This window comes from Anarhichas minor, unplaced genomic scaffold, assembly GCF_050575085.1.
Source record: "Anarhichas minor isolate MPS153535 unplaced genomic scaffold, ASM5057508v1 ptg000013l, whole genome shotgun sequence".
Lineage (NCBI taxonomy): Eukaryota > Metazoa > Chordata > Actinopteri > Perciformes > Anarhichadidae > Anarhichas > Anarhichas minor.
Window position 1 is genome coordinate 285,001 of NW_027466459.1, and position 7,500 is coordinate 292,500.

The window sequence follows — 7,500 nt, forward strand, 5'->3', positions numbered from 1 at the left end:
GGATGGGAGACCGCCTGGGAATACCAGGTGCTGTAACTTTCTTCACTTTTCTCTCCAAAAGGCAGAGGACACTGCTGCTTTTCACTTGAGAAATATGAGAAAAAGGCAAGATTAAAGAAGAGATGCATTCAAAGATGCATTCAAAGATGTGGGTAACGGTAAAAAGGGAAACAGAATCAATCAATATATCAATATTTTCTTATTATTGGAATGTTAATTAATGAACTGGTTTAGGTTCGTTAACGTTTTAAAATTGACCTACTGTTGTAGGTTTTAAAGAACTATGTGTTGGAGACAAACTTGCTTACGGCCATACCTCTCTGTTCGTGCCCGATCTCGTCCGATCTCGGAAGCTAAGCAGAGTCGGGCCTGGTTAGTACTTGGATGGGAGACCGCCTGGGAATACCAGGTGCTGTAACTTTCTTCACTTTTCTCTCCAAAAGGCAGAGGACACTGCTGCTTTTCACTTGAGAAATATGAGAAAAAGGCAAGATTAAAGAAGAGATGCATTCAAAGATGTGGGTAACGGTAAAAAGGGAAACAGAATCAATCAATATATCAATATTTTCTTATTATTGGAATGTTAATTAATGAACTGGTTTAGGTTCGTTAACGTTTTAAAATTGACCTACTGTTGTAGGTTTTAAAGAACTATGTGTTGGAGACAAACTTGCTTACGGCCATACCTCTCTGTTCGTGCCCGATCTCGTCCGATCTCGGAAGCTAAGCAGAGTCGGGCCTGGTTAGTACTTGGATGGGAGACCGCCTGGGAATACCAGGTGCTGTAACTTTCTTCACTTTTCTCTCCAAAAGGCAGAGGACACTGCTGCTTTTCACTTGAGAAATATGAGAAAAAGGCAAGATTAAAGAAGAGATGCATTCAAAGATGCATTCAAAGATGTGGGTAACGGTAAAAAGGGAAACAGAATCAATCAATATATCAATATTTTCTTATTATTGGAATGTTAATTAATGAACTGGTTTAGGTTCGTTAACGTTTTAAAATTGACCTACTGTTGTAGGTTTTAAAGAACTATGTGTGGAGACAAACTTGCTTACGGCCATACCTCTCTGTTCGTGCCCGATCTCGTCAGATCTCGGAAGCTAAGCAGAGTCGGGCCTGGTTAGTACTTGGATGGGAGACCGCCTGGGAATACCAGGTGCTGTAACTTTCTTCACTTTTCTCTCCAAAAGGCAGAGGACACTGCTGCTTTTCACTTGAGAAATATGAGAAAAAGGCAAGATTAAAGAAGAGATGCATTCAAAGATGCATTCAAAGATGTGGGTAACGGTAAAAAGGGAAACAGAATCAATCAATATATCAATATTTTCTTATTATTGGAATGTTAATTAATGAACTGGTTTAGGTTCGTTAACGTTTTAAAATTGACCTACTGTTGTAGGTTTTAAAGAACTATGTGTTGGAGACAAACTTGCTTACGGCCATACCTCTCTGTTCGTGCCCGATCTCGTCCGATCTCAGAAGCTAAGCAGAGTTGGGCCTGGTTAGTACTTGGATGGGAGACCGCCTGGGATTACCAGGTGCTGTAACTTTCTTCACTTTTCTCTCCAAAAGGCAGAGGACACTGCTGCTTTTCACTTGAGAAATATGAGAAAAAGGCAAGATTAAAGAAGAGATGCATTCAAAGATGCATTCAAAGATGTGGGTAACGGTAAAAAGGGAAACAGAATATATCAATATTTTCTTATTATTGGAATGTTAATTAATGAACTGGTTTAGGTTCGTTAACGTTTTAAAATTGACCTACTGTTGTAGGTTTTAAAGAACTATGTGTTGGAGACAAACTTGCTTACGGCCATACCTCTCTGTTCGTGCCCGATCTCGTCAGATCTCGGAAGCTAAGCAGAGTCGGGCCTGGTTAGTACTTGGATGGGAGACCGCCTGGGAATACCAGGTGCTGTAACTTTCTTCACTTTTCTCTCCAAAAGGCAGAGGACACTGCTGCTTTTCACTTGAGAAATATGAGAAAAAGGCAAGATTAAAGAAGAGATGCATTCAAAGATGTGGGTAACGGTAAAAAGGGAAACAGAATCAATCAATATATCAATATTTTCTTATTATTGGAATGTTAATTAATGAACTGGTTTAGGTTCGTTAACGTTTTAAAATTGACCTACTGTTGTAGGTTTTAAAGAACTATGTGTTGGAGAAAAACTTGCTTACGGCCATACCTCTCTGTTCGTGCCCAATCTCGTCTGATCTCGGAAGCTAAGCAGAGTCGGGCCTGGTTAGTACTTGGATGGGAGACCGCCTGGGAATACCAGGTGCTGTAACTTTCTTCACTTTTCTCTCCAAAAGGCAGAGGACACTGCTGCTTTTCACTTGAGAAATATGAGAAAAAGGCAAGATTAAAGAAGAGATGCATTCAAAGATGCATTCAAAGATGTGGGTAACGGTAAAAAGGGAAACAGAATCAATCAATATATCAATATTTTCTTATTATTGGAATGTTAATTAATGAACTGGTTTAGGTTCGTTAACGTTTTAAAATTGACCTACTGTTGTAGGTTTTAAAGAACTATGTGTTGGAGACAAACTTGCTTACGGCCATACCTCTCTGTTCGTGCCCGATCTCGTCCGATCTCGGAAGCTAAGCAGAGTCGGGCCTGGTTAGTACTTGGATGGGAGACCGCCTGGGAATACCAGGTGCTGTAACTTTCTTCACTTTTCTCTCCAAAAGGCAGAGGACACTGCTGCTTTTCACTTGAGAAATATGAGAAAAAGGCAAGATTAAAGAAGAGATGCATTCAAAGATGCATTCAAAGATGTGGGTAACGGTAAAAAGGGAAACAGAATCAATCAATATATCAATATTTTCTCATTATTGGAATGTTAATTAATGAACTGGTTTAGGTTCGTTAACGTTTTAAAATTGACCTACTGTTGTAGGTTTTAAAGAACTATGTGTTGGAGACAAACTTGCTTACGGCCATACCTCTCTGTTCGTGCCCGATCTTGTCCGATCTCGGAAGCTAAGCAGAGTCGGGCCTGGTTAGTACTTGGATGGGAGACCGCCTGGGAATACCAGGTGCTGTAACTTTCTTCACTTTTCTCTCCAAAAGGCAGAGGACACTGCTGCTTTTCACTTGAGAAATATGAGAAAAAGGCAAGATTAAAGAAGAGATGCATTCAAAGATGTGGGTAACGGTAAATAGGGAAACAGAATCAATCAATATATCAATATTTTCTTATTATTGGAATGTTAATTAATGAACTGGTTTAGGTTCGTTAACGTTTTAAAATTGACCTACTGTTGTAGGTTTTAAAGAACTATGTGTTGGAGACAAACTTGCTTACGGCCATACCTCTCTGTTCGTGCCCGATCTCGTCAGATCTCGGAAGCTAAGCAGAGTCGGGCCTGGTTAGTACTTGGATGGGAGACCGCCTGGGAATACCAGGTGCTGTAACTTTCTTCACTTTTCTCTCCAAAAGGCAGAGGACACTGCTGCTTTTCACTTGAGAAATATGAGAAAAAGGCAAGATTAAAGAAGAGATGCATTCAAAGATGCATTCAAAGATGTGGGTAACGGTAAAAAGGGAAACAGAATCAATCAATATATCAATATTTTCTTATTATTGGAATGTTAATTAATGAACTGGTTTAGGTTCGTTAACGTTTTAAAATTGACCTACTGTTGTAGGTTTTAAAGAACTATGTGTGGAGACAAACTTGCTTACGGCCATACCTCTCTGTTCGTGCCCGATCTCGTCAGATCTCGGAAGCTAAGCAGAGTCGGGCCTGGTTAGTACTTGGATGGGAGACCGCCTGGGAATACCAGGTGCTGTAACTTTCTTCACTTTTCTCTCCAAAAGGCAGAGGACACTGCTGCTTTTCACTTGAGAAATATGAGAAAAAGGCAAGATTAAAGAAGAGATGCATTCAAAGATGCATTCAAAGATGTGGGTAACGGTAAAAAGGGAAACAGAATCAATCAATATATCAATATTTTCTTATTATTGGAATGTTAATTAATGAACTGGTTTAGGTTCGTTAACGTTTTAAAATTGACCTACTGTTGTAGGTTTTAAAGAACTATGTGTGGAGACAAACTTGCTTACGGCCATACCTCTCTGTTCGTGCCCGATCTCGTCAGATCTCGGAAGCTAAGCAGAGTCGGGCCTGGTTAGTACTTGGATGGGAGACCGCCTGGGAATACCAGGTGCTGTAACTTTCTTCACTTTTCTCTCCAAAAGGCAGAGGACACTGCTGCTTTTCACTTGAGAAATATGAGAAAAAGGCAAGATTAAAGAAGAGATGCATTCAAAGATGCATTCAAAGATGTGGGTAACGGTAAAAAGGGAAACAGAATCAATCAATATATCAATATTTTCTTATTATTGGAATGTTAATTAATGAACTGGTTTAGGTTCGTTAACGTTTTAAAATTGACCTACTGTTGTAGGTTTTAAAGAACTATGTGTTGGAGACAAACTTGCTTACGGCCATACCTCTCTGTTCGTGCCCGATCTCGTCCGATCTCAGAAGCTAAGCAGAGTTGGGCCTGGTTAGTACTTGGATGGGAGACCGCCTGGGATTACCAGGTGCTGTAACTTTCTTCACTTTTCTCTCCAAAAGGCAGAGGACACTGCTGCTTTTCACTTGAGAAATATGAGAAAAAGGCAAGATTAAAGAAGAGATGCATTCAAAGATGCATTCAAAGATGTGGGTAACGGTAAAAAGGGAAACAGAATCAATCAATATATCAATATTTTCTTATTATTGGAATGTTAATTAATGAACTGGTTTAGGTTCGTTAACGTTTTAAAATTGACCTACTGTTGTAGGTTTTAAAGAACTATGTGTGGAGACAAACTTGCTTACGGCCATACCTCTCTGTTCGTGCCCGATCTCGTCAGATCTCGGAAGCTAAGCAGAGTCGGGCCTGGTTAGTACTTGGATGGGAGACCGCCTGGGAATACCAGGTGCTGTAACTTTCTTCACTTTTCTCTCCAAAAGGCAGAGGACACTGCTGCTTTTCACTTGAGAAATATGAGAAAAAGGCAAGATTAAAGAAGAGATGCATTCAAAGATGCATTCAAAGATGTGGGTAACGGTAAAAAGGGAAACAGAATCAATCAATATATCAATATTTTCTTATTATTGGAATGTTAATTAATGAACTGGTTTAGGTTCGTTAACGTTTTAAAATTGACCTACTGTTGTAGGTTTTAAAGAACTATGTGTGGAGACAAACTTGCTTACGGCCATACCTCTCTGTTCGTGCCCGATCTCGTCAGATCTCGGAAGCTAAGCAGAGTCGGGCCTGGTTAGTACTTGGATGGGAGACCGCCTGGGAATACCAGGTGCTGTAACTTTCTTCACTTTTCTCTCCAAAAGGCAGAGGACACTGCTGCTTTTCACTTGAGAAATATGAGAAAAAGGCAAGATTAAAGAAGAGATGCATTCAAAGATGCATTCAAAGATGTGGGTAACGGTAAAAAGGGAAACAGAATCAATCAATATATCAATATTTTCTTATTATTGGAATGTTAATTAATGAACTGGTTTAGGTTCGTTAACGTTTTAAAATTGACCTACTGTTGTAGGTTTTAAAGAACTATGTGTTGGAGACAAACTTGCTTACGGCCATACCTCTCTGTTCGTGCCCGATCTCGTCCGATCTCAGAAGCTAAGCAGAGTTGGGCCTGGTTAGTACTTGGATGGGAGACCGCCTGGGATTACCAGGTGCTGTAACTTTCTTCACTTTTCTCTCCAAAAGGCAGAGGACACTGCTGCTTTTCACTTGAGAAATATGAGAAAAAGGCAAGATTAAAGAAGAGATGCATTCAAAGATGCATTCAAAGATGTGGGTAACGGTAAAAAGGGAAACAGAATATATCAATATTTTCTTATTATTGGAATGTTAATTAATGAACTGGTTTAGGTTCGTTAACGTTTTAAAATTGACCTACTGTTGTAGGTTTTAAAGAACTATGTGTTGGAGACAAACTTGCTTACGGCCATACCTCTCTGTTCGTGCCCGATCTCGTCAGATCTCGGAAGCTAAGCAGAGTCGGGCCTGGTTAGTACTTGGATGGGAGACCGCCTGGGAATACCAGGTGCTGTAACTTTCTTCACTTTTCTCTCCAAAAGGCAGAGGACACTGCTGCTTTTCACTTGAGAAATATGAGAAAAAGGCAAGATTAAAGAAGAGATGCATTCAAAGATGTGGGTAACGGTAAAAAGGGAAACAGAATCAATCAATATATCAATATTTTCTTATTATTGGAATGTTAATTAATGAACTGGTTTAGGTTCGTTAACGTTTTAAAATTGACCTACTGTTGTAGGTTTTAAAGAACTATGTGTTGGAGAAAAACTTGCTTACGGCCATACCTCTCTGTTCGTGCCCAATCTCGTCTGATCTCGGAAGCTAAGCAGAGTCGGGCCTGGTTAGTACTTGGATGGGAGACCGCCTGGGAATACCAGGTGCTGTAACTTTCTTCACTTTTCTCTCCAAAAGGCAGAGGACACTGCTGCTTTTCACTTGAGAAATATGAGAAAAAGGCAAGATTAAAGAAGAGATGCATTCAAAGATGCATTCAAAGATGTGGGTAACGGTAAAAAGGGAAACAGAATCAATCAATATATCAATATTTTCTTATTATTGGAATGTTAATTAATGAACTGGTTTAGGTTCGTTAACGTTTTAAAATTGACCTACTGTTGTAGGTTTTAAAGAACTATGTGTTGGAGACAAACTTGCTTACGGCCATACCTCTCTGTTCGTGCCCGATCTCGTCCGATCTCGGAAGCTAAGCAGAGTCGGGCCTGGTTAGTACTTGGATGGGAGACCGCCTGGGAATACCAGGTGCTGTAACTTTCTTCACTTTTCTCTCCAAAAGGCAGAGGACACTGCTGCTTTTCACTTGAGAAATATGAGAAAAAGGCAAGATTAAAGAAGAGATGCATTCAAAGATGCATTCAAAGATGTGGGTAACGGTAAAAAGGGAAACAGAATCAATCAATATATCAATATTTTCTTATTATTGGAATGTTAATTAATGAACTGGTTTAGGTTCGTTAACGTTTTAAAATTGACCTACTGTTGTAGGTTTTAAAGAACTATGTGTTGGAGACAAACTTGCTTACGGCCATACCTCTCTGTTCGTGCCCGATCTTGTCCGATCTCGGAAGCTAAGCAGAGTCGGGCCTGGTTAGTACTTGGATGGGAGACCGCCTGGGAATACCAGGTGCTGTAACTTTCTTCACTTTTCTCTCCAAAAGGCAGAGGACACTGCTGCTTTTCACTTGAGAAATATGAGAAAAAGGCAAGATTAAAGAAGAGATGCATTCAAAGATGTGGGTAACGGTAAATAGGGAAACAGAATCAATCAATATATCAATATTTTCTTATTATTGGAATGTTAATTAATGAACTGGTTTAGGTTCGTTAACGTTTTAAAATTGACCTACTGTTGTAGGTTTTAAAGAACTATGTGTTGGAGACAAACTTGCTTACGGCCATACCTCTCTG

The 7,500-nt window shown here is 39.8% G+C and overlaps 18 non-coding genes and 3 pseudogenes across 18 annotated transcripts in view; all 21 read left to right on the top strand.

Moving 5' to 3' along the window:
* The window catches only part of LOC142949329 (5S ribosomal RNA), a 119-nt gene extending 80 nt beyond the window's left edge, over nucleotides 1–39 (top strand). The window contains exon 1 of the ribosomal RNA XR_012954022.1: nucleotides 1–39. This exon is cut by the window's left edge and continues 80 nt beyond it. This is a non-coding gene — a ribosomal RNA (5S ribosomal RNA).
* A 263-nt stretch (nucleotides 40–302) lies between these two features.
* On the top strand, nucleotides 303–421 carry LOC142949336 (5S ribosomal RNA). Its single transcript, XR_012954023.1, has one exon. It is a non-coding gene; the product is annotated as a 5S ribosomal RNA (ribosomal RNA).
* Nucleotides 422–672: 251 nt separating this feature from the next.
* LOC142949337 (5S ribosomal RNA) lies at nucleotides 673–791 on the top strand. Its single transcript, XR_012954024.1, has one exon. It is a non-coding gene; the product is annotated as a 5S ribosomal RNA (ribosomal RNA).
* Nucleotides 792–1,053: 262 nt separating this feature from the next.
* On the top strand, nucleotides 1,054–1,172 carry LOC142949011 (5S ribosomal RNA). The gene has a single exon (XR_012953758.1). It is a non-coding gene; the product is annotated as a 5S ribosomal RNA (ribosomal RNA).
* Nucleotides 1,173–1,435: 263 nt separating this feature from the next.
* LOC142949293 (5S ribosomal RNA) lies at nucleotides 1,436–1,554 on the top strand (annotated as a pseudogene).
* A 255-nt stretch (nucleotides 1,555–1,809) lies between these two features.
* LOC142949012 (5S ribosomal RNA) lies at nucleotides 1,810–1,928 on the top strand. Its single transcript, XR_012953759.1, has one exon. It is a non-coding gene; the product is annotated as a 5S ribosomal RNA (ribosomal RNA).
* A 251-nt stretch (nucleotides 1,929–2,179) lies between these two features.
* Nucleotides 2,180–2,298, top strand: LOC142949239 (5S ribosomal RNA). The gene has a single exon (XR_012953970.1). It is a non-coding gene; the product is annotated as a 5S ribosomal RNA (ribosomal RNA).
* A 263-nt stretch (nucleotides 2,299–2,561) lies between these two features.
* Nucleotides 2,562–2,680, top strand: LOC142948824 (5S ribosomal RNA). Its single transcript, XR_012953583.1, has one exon. It is a non-coding gene; the product is annotated as a 5S ribosomal RNA (ribosomal RNA).
* A 263-nt stretch (nucleotides 2,681–2,943) lies between these two features.
* LOC142949204 (5S ribosomal RNA) lies at nucleotides 2,944–3,062 on the top strand. The gene has a single exon (XR_012953938.1). It is a non-coding gene; the product is annotated as a 5S ribosomal RNA (ribosomal RNA).
* A 251-nt stretch (nucleotides 3,063–3,313) lies between these two features.
* Nucleotides 3,314–3,432, top strand: LOC142949013 (5S ribosomal RNA). The gene has a single exon (XR_012953760.1). It is a non-coding gene; the product is annotated as a 5S ribosomal RNA (ribosomal RNA).
* A 262-nt stretch (nucleotides 3,433–3,694) lies between these two features.
* On the top strand, nucleotides 3,695–3,813 carry LOC142949015 (5S ribosomal RNA). The gene has a single exon (XR_012953761.1). It is a non-coding gene; the product is annotated as a 5S ribosomal RNA (ribosomal RNA).
* A 262-nt stretch (nucleotides 3,814–4,075) lies between these two features.
* LOC142949016 (5S ribosomal RNA) lies at nucleotides 4,076–4,194 on the top strand. The gene has a single exon (XR_012953762.1). It is a non-coding gene; the product is annotated as a 5S ribosomal RNA (ribosomal RNA).
* A 263-nt stretch (nucleotides 4,195–4,457) lies between these two features.
* LOC142949294 (5S ribosomal RNA) lies at nucleotides 4,458–4,576 on the top strand (annotated as a pseudogene).
* Nucleotides 4,577–4,838: 262 nt separating this feature from the next.
* LOC142949017 (5S ribosomal RNA) lies at nucleotides 4,839–4,957 on the top strand. Its single transcript, XR_012953763.1, has one exon. It is a non-coding gene; the product is annotated as a 5S ribosomal RNA (ribosomal RNA).
* A 262-nt stretch (nucleotides 4,958–5,219) lies between these two features.
* Nucleotides 5,220–5,338, top strand: LOC142949018 (5S ribosomal RNA). The gene has a single exon (XR_012953764.1). It is a non-coding gene; the product is annotated as a 5S ribosomal RNA (ribosomal RNA).
* Nucleotides 5,339–5,601: 263 nt separating this feature from the next.
* Nucleotides 5,602–5,720, top strand: LOC142949295 (5S ribosomal RNA; annotated as a pseudogene).
* A 255-nt stretch (nucleotides 5,721–5,975) lies between these two features.
* LOC142949020 (5S ribosomal RNA) lies at nucleotides 5,976–6,094 on the top strand. Its single transcript, XR_012953766.1, has one exon. It is a non-coding gene; the product is annotated as a 5S ribosomal RNA (ribosomal RNA).
* Nucleotides 6,095–6,345: 251 nt separating this feature from the next.
* LOC142949240 (5S ribosomal RNA) lies at nucleotides 6,346–6,464 on the top strand. Its single transcript, XR_012953971.1, has one exon. It is a non-coding gene; the product is annotated as a 5S ribosomal RNA (ribosomal RNA).
* Nucleotides 6,465–6,727: 263 nt separating this feature from the next.
* On the top strand, nucleotides 6,728–6,846 carry LOC142948825 (5S ribosomal RNA). Its single transcript, XR_012953584.1, has one exon. It is a non-coding gene; the product is annotated as a 5S ribosomal RNA (ribosomal RNA).
* Nucleotides 6,847–7,109: 263 nt separating this feature from the next.
* LOC142949205 (5S ribosomal RNA) lies at nucleotides 7,110–7,228 on the top strand. The gene has a single exon (XR_012953939.1). It is a non-coding gene; the product is annotated as a 5S ribosomal RNA (ribosomal RNA).
* Nucleotides 7,229–7,479: 251 nt separating this feature from the next.
* LOC142949021 (5S ribosomal RNA) overlaps nucleotides 7,480–7,500 on the top strand; it is a 119-nt gene continuing 98 nt past the window's right edge. Inside the window, exon 1 of the ribosomal RNA XR_012953767.1 lies at nucleotides 7,480–7,500. This exon is cut by the window's right edge and continues 98 nt beyond it. This is a non-coding gene — a ribosomal RNA (5S ribosomal RNA).